Source organism: Stegastes partitus, unplaced genomic scaffold (genome assembly GCF_000690725.1).
Source record: "Stegastes partitus isolate 25-593 unplaced genomic scaffold, Stegastes_partitus-1.0.2 Scaffold708, whole genome shotgun sequence".
Taxonomy (NCBI): domain Eukaryota; kingdom Metazoa; phylum Chordata; class Actinopteri; family Pomacentridae; genus Stegastes; species Stegastes partitus.
The window spans coordinates 41,148-47,998 of record NW_007578439.1 but is presented as its reverse complement, the minus strand read 5'-3'; positions in this window follow the sequence as shown (position 1 = coordinate 47,998).

Here is a 6,851-nt window from a genome sequence, read left to right as displayed (position 1 = left end):
TTGCTCTGATGAAACTAACTCAGGAGTGAAACTGTTGGCCTTGAGTGATCTTATTTAAGCCTTGTTGAAATTATTTCAGTGCTTGGTGCATTATTACTATTTCTTTGCAGTGCCTGACCTAGTCACATTCGTGTGTGTCCAAGATAGAGAGGACTGTTACTTTGAAGACTTATAGATTTTACAATAACCTCTTATTCCAATAACAAATAGACCCAGAACCTTAGTAAAAAGTTTGGCTATTGTAGTTTTCTATGGTAGCCATGTTTTTTTTTTCCTCAGTTTTTTTTATGTTATTTTTCTTTTTCTTTTCTTTTTTGCCAAAATTGTGCTCAATGAATGCTGCTAAGAAACTTCAGACTCAATGCCAGCTCTAGCACATAGGTGGCATCGACAGTAAAACCTGACCAAACTTTGTATCAGTGGTTTTTGGTCAGCTAGCTAAGTTGTTTAACTAGAATTTGTTGTGTTGTTTGGCAGTTCCTCCATACAGTGCCCTTCCTTGACCACCATCATGGTAGCTTCACTTACTTTGTTAAAAGGGTTTTGGATATCCTTTTAATTACATCTTGTCTTATTCTGATCTTTTGATATTGTATGAAGTCACTTTGATATCCGGTATCTCTGTGTTTAGGACAGAATCACTACGTCTTGTGTCTCATGTGAACACTTTTTCAGAATTGTAGCACTCAGTAGCACTGGGGTTGCCACATTTTAGCCTTTGTGATAACAGACACTGAGATTCCCATTCATCATATGGATCCCAGTGCTTTTCTGAATATTTACAGAGTATTGTATTCTGAATGGTTGGATAGATGTTCAGTGTCAAAAAAGCAAAATCGTGTTACAGTAAGACTGCTACTTTAGCAAGGTTGTCCTGTGTCTTGGGTACTGTTGTCTGTTGCTTAGCAACATGTGTGGAGAACATAGTTGCTGTTTTTAGGACCACCTCCTTGTTACCATGCTGACCAGTAATGGGGACATCCAGTAATGACTGCCTTATGTTCTCTCAGTGTGTCGTAGGTTCATAGGTAATGGTGAATGTTTCAGCCTTTTGGCGATCACTCTCTCCCTCTGGGATGGCAAATCATTTTATTGTGAGATGGATTACTCTAACTAATTTATAAGTAAAGTGTTTTCTAACTGAAATGCGCTTTGTCTTCCGTTTTCTTTTTCTCCATCGTTATCTTTGTATTTAATCCACTGAACCCCAAGCGGTCACATTTTTACTCACTGTGGGCTCATTTTTCACTGCACTTTAAAGTACTGCACCTCCACTGAAAGTGAGTACAATCATGGTTAAAGTAGAGAGAACTTTCCAGAATGTCTTCTGTGCAGTATAATATAGTTACAATGCTATAAATCCTAAAAAAGAAAGAAATTGAATTTCTTTGATTCTTTGATTCACAAAACATTTTTCCAAGTGCCCACAGGTATCACCAACGTTGGAACAATGTGTGACTCTACATACTATGGATATTTCACTACTCACAGTTTTAATTAGTTTCCATGTGTGTCTCCTATCTGTTCTGTGAAAGCACAGCCTGCAGTTCATCCCCTTTCAGCTGTAAAGTCGTGCAATTGTTGCCATGTGGCTGTTGGTCACAGCTGAGTCATTCATTGTTTCTCAGGTGTGCCTAGGAGCACATATTTGTTTCTGTGTGTTTATAAAAGTGTGGTCAGAACTATGTTTTTGTTTTGGTTAACTTCTTAATGTAATATCAACTATTTTAGATGCAATATCACAAATCAAAGGTTAGACTTAGATTATTTTCCTGATGGCACACCACATCACAGAGGAGTAGTTCAAGGACTCTTAGAAAGTTTAAAAGATGATTGTATTTGTTTTTACAGTTCCTGGCTCTAATAAATGGTGTGATATTGGCGATCATTTTAACATGATTTTCAAACTTGGCAGCAGGTTTTTGGGTTCAGAGGGTTAAGAACACAAATGAACAGCATATTTACTATTTGATTAAAGGGTGTGGCATAATAAAGACGAGAAACAGAGATTGTCTTTTGATGATGCTTTTAATCAGGTAATATGATGAAGAGAAAAGAAAAGAAATGAAAAGGTGAGTATAATTTGTGTCACAGCGAACAGGATGGAAAGAGATGTTAAAAGTTGATTNACATAGGTGGCATCGACAGTAAAACCTGACCAAACTTTGTATCAGTGGTTTTTGGTCAGCTAGCTCAGTTGTTTAACTAGACTTTGTTGTGTTGTTTGGCAGTTCCTCCATACAGTGCCCTTCCTTGACCACCATCATGGTAGCTTCACTTACTTTGTTAAAAGGGTAAAAGACTTAGATTACTTTCCTGATGGCACACCACATCACAGAGGAGTAGTTCAAGGACTCTTAGAAAGTCTAAAAGATGATTGTATTAGTTTTTACAGTTCCTGGCTCTAATAAATGGTGTGATATTGGCGATCATTTTAACATGATTTTCAAACTTGACAGCAGGTTTTTAGGGTTCAGAGGGTTAAGAACACAAATGAACAGCATATTTACTATTTGATTAAAGGGTGTGGCATAATAAAGACGAGAAACAGCGATTGTCTTTTGATGATGCTTTTAATCAGGTAATATGATGAAGAGAAAAGAAAAGAAAAGAAAAGGTGAGTATAATTTGTGTCACAGCGAACAGGATGGAAAGAGATATTAAAAGTTGATTCGAGTATGTCACTGGAGTGTAAAGTTAAGCCTTGTTCTGCTCGTCACTCCCTTCTTCCTTTTTCTCAGTGTCTGGAGAAGAGAATAGTAACACATCTTATTCTTTGTCACAGCCCAAAACATGTCAACACTGATGATGTCCAAACAATGTACATGTGTTTACAGACCTTTGAGCTGAATAGGACCCAGAACCAGAGTTTGGCTGTCATGGTCTGACCCCAGGTCTCTGGCTGTACGTCTATTGCAGGTACGGCGGCAGCGTGAGCTGGTGTCAGAGGCTGGGCATACCTGGACCTTGCACTGGATGTATACCGACGGTGTGGCATGCATGAACTGGAAGGCTTTAAATCTAAAACGGGCGTAGGGGCGAGTGCCACTACTGTAGGAATAGTAGGTGCTATCTGCACGACATCTAAAAGTAAAACAGAAACAATGTGATTGGAAAATACAGGGTGTGTTTTCACAACCCTTAACATGTAAGTAGTAGTGTAGTATAGCAAACAGTAGCGGCGGGTTACGGGATGCAGGGGCGTCGCCCCACAACTAATTACCAGATAAAAAGTAGAATTAGAATTAGAATAAAACTTTATTGAGCCCTTTGGTACAAAACCTCAGGGAAATTACTACACTAGAAAAAAACAACACAACACCAACACAAAACCAGCAGTAGCAAGTAGTTCTCAAATGCAATATTAAATTTGAATGAATTTTAACAAAACAATAATAAAATGAATAACATTCATATTCTTTTGCCATATTAACAATATTTGTATTAATAACAGATCTAAAATGAGTCTTTACTGCACGCTATAAGACTCATTTTTACACTTCCTGGATGCGGGGCGCTGGCCAAATAAGTCTAAAGCAAAAAAAAAACAAAAAAACGGCACAACCAAGGCAACTCTCATCTTACCCATCACGGACCAAGTAGTAAGACCTGCTGTGGAAATCATCAGGAGATGGTGAGGTCACGCAGGTGTCCAGAAAGACCACCATGCTGTTGTCATTCCCCCATAGTACCACTCCAACATACAAGTACTGGTTGAGTGACACCTGATAAGGATTTTCAGTGACCTGAGGGTGCAAAAGCAACACGTCAGCATTGTGTGTTTACAGGAGGAATTTAACCACTTTGCTACTTAAACACACCGTGTAGTAGAAGCTGCTGGATGTGTAGAAATACATGGTGGTGTTGAATCTGCCTGTGCCTATAATGCTGCTGTTGCCAGGATTATGGACAATATACATATTCTGGGACACCGAGTCCTTCTCCATTCGACAGTTGACGCTGAGCTCGAAGTGACTCTGGCGTGTGATCTCTTGGTCGGAAGTGGAGGAGTTGTAGGCACGGACGTTGTTGGCGTAAATAACTGTGCCATTGCTATTGATCTGTCCAACGTAGGGGATACAGAGAAATAAATGACTTGCATGTATATCCTTTCTGTGACAGTAATTTGCAGAAGAATTATTGAAAAATGCCATATGTTGTCAGTTCATTCCAGTAAGTGAACCAGCGTTACCGTTTTAACGCTGCCACAGCTGTTGATGGGGTAACTGAAGACCACCTCGTTTCTGGAATTGTAATACGGTCTGCAGCTGGGCTCATTCAGGTACAGATCGTGGCCTTCATAGCCCACAGAGGCCAAGTAATTCCTGTTGATCACAATGTTCATCTTGTCTGAGGAGCACTCCACTCGACCTGACACGGGACGGCATTCGCAAGACAAGTACAACACCGTGAATCACACACAAACAATACACAAAGTTTAGATGTTGGCCACTCCACTGGTGTTGGTTGGCCTGTTACTTTGGTTCCAGATGAAGTATTTCAACAAGCACCGGATGGATTGACTTTGGTGATCCTCTGATTCTTTTCTGTGGTGCCAGTGTAAAATTCACATTTACAGGTTCAAATGAGACTACTGAATGGATTATAATGAAAACTGGTACAGATATTCTAGCCCCCTTAGGATGAACTGTAGTAATGGAGCAATCACCTAACTTTTCATTTTGCAACAAATATGGTAAATATGAAAGAAACAGGCCAAAAATATCCTCTGGTTTAGTGCCTAGTGTGCATTACAAATGACTTTCATAGCAACTAAATTAATCCACAAGGGTCGTATATGATCAAATATAATCTCAGTATTTATACCTACTGTGGATTCCATTTTTACCTGAGCTTCGGTGCAGAGTGCTCATGAACTCAGCACTGAACCCTCGACCAACCAAGGAGCCATCAGTGCGGAAGAGCACGGTCATGTACTGGGAGGAGGAGTAGAACGAGGCTTGACTGCTGTTGCAAACTCTCCCCAAAAATCTCGAATGAATAGAAGAACCGTCGTAGACTTTGATGTAGTCACAGGAGCAGCAGCTGTCCAGTCTGGTATATGTTTTTGAAAATCAAAAAATCATTACCACAAATTCATAACTGCCCTCAGCTCAGTTATTTATATTAGTCTGTACTCACTCCATGTAGTTGAATGTGAGGAAGACTCTTTGGCTATGAGAAGCTTTGAGCTGCCAGATGCAGTAGGTGTAGTCTTGGTAGTGGTTGGGGTGGTTAGGGCTGGAGAAGGTGCCAGAGCCAAACAGCAAGCCTCCACATGGCTTTGCTGAAGGTGGAGAAGATGTCATTACAATGAACCATCATTGCCGCCAGCTAACTTTGCACACTGAGGATCCTACCTGTGGAAAATGGCCAGTGAGTTGTGGTTGAGCAGTAGGCTGTTTAAAGAAACAAACAAACAAAAAAAAGGTTTCAGAATTAAATTTTAAAAAACAAAAAAAATACACACGTGTGGTGAGATGTGCATTACATGATACTTCCAGTGGGAGTCATGACAACAGTTGCCATAGCACTACATAGTATTTAAGGTTTCCTTGAGGCGTGTGCATGTTCTTCCTTTTACCTGTGTGAGCTTTCTCTGGGTGCTCCAGCTTCCTCCCACAGTCCAAAGACACGCACAGTCGCTAAATTTGTGATTCGAAATTGTTCGTAGACGTGAATATGAATATGCAAGGTTGCCAGTTTCTTTGTGTTCTGCCTCTCGCGCTGCCTCAGCTGGAATAGGCTTCTTAACCCTCAATGGGATAAAGTCAGTATAGCTGATGGATGGATTGATGAAGTAGGGAAATTTTCAAGAGACAGGCAGACTAAATGAGGACAAAGTTCCTGCTCCTGAAGCTTTTAGAACCGGCAGCAAGAGCCTGTGTTTTACTGCAGGAAAATATTGTCATTTGCAGTCAGTGATAGCAAGGAAGCAAATCTACCAGAGCTTCTTGACAGATGGTTGAGCAGCTTCTGAAACCCCTATCCCCCCCTTTTGCCGCCATCAACTTTCAAACATCAAATGGCATGTTCAACCATTTCTACTGAATAACTTCATGAAACGGACAGTCTGTCACTCAAAGCCAATGACTCACTTCACAACCTGTATAGCAGCCTTACATACAGTCTGTTTCTTTGGGAACTTGTGGTATGGTAAGTCAGCAAATTCTAAAAGTCTTGCCTGTGGAATAATGTCAGAAGTAGTGAATTTTAGTGTGATTCCAAGTACTTTTCAGCAGACACTCTGTTCACTGTGTGCAGGGGCTTCTCTCATGAGCTTTGAGGGACAGAGTACTTACAGTAGTAGTCATGACAACAGTTGCCATTGTATCGACAAGAGCTTGAGCAGGAGCAGCTTCCCATGTGTCTGCCGCAGTTGTAACGACACGAGGGCTGAGCTGTGAAACAAGTAAGTGTTAAAACATATGAAACAACTAAGGGCACACCTGACTCTTACAAATTCAGTTTGTTGAGAGGTTTTCATACCTGTGGTGGGTGCATAAGTGCTGTAGTGGCAGTACCCTACATGACAGAGAAAGGAGAATAAAGTAATTTTAATTGATTTTTTAAATCATTTTTTTTTACTGTGTAAAACAAACATGATGGCACAGCAGCTGATTATTCCCCAAGTGTGAAAAACAAACATTGCCACACCAGGTCTGTATGAGCACTGAGGAATTTGACAGAGTGATTCCTTCAGCCAGAGAGGGGTGCAGAACAGCAACATAGCAACAGTTGCCATGGTATCGACAAGATCCAGAGCAGGAGCAGCTTCCCATGTGCATGGCACAGTTGTAGCAACACCAGGACTGAGACATTGGTTGACATTATACTACAGGCTAAGTATC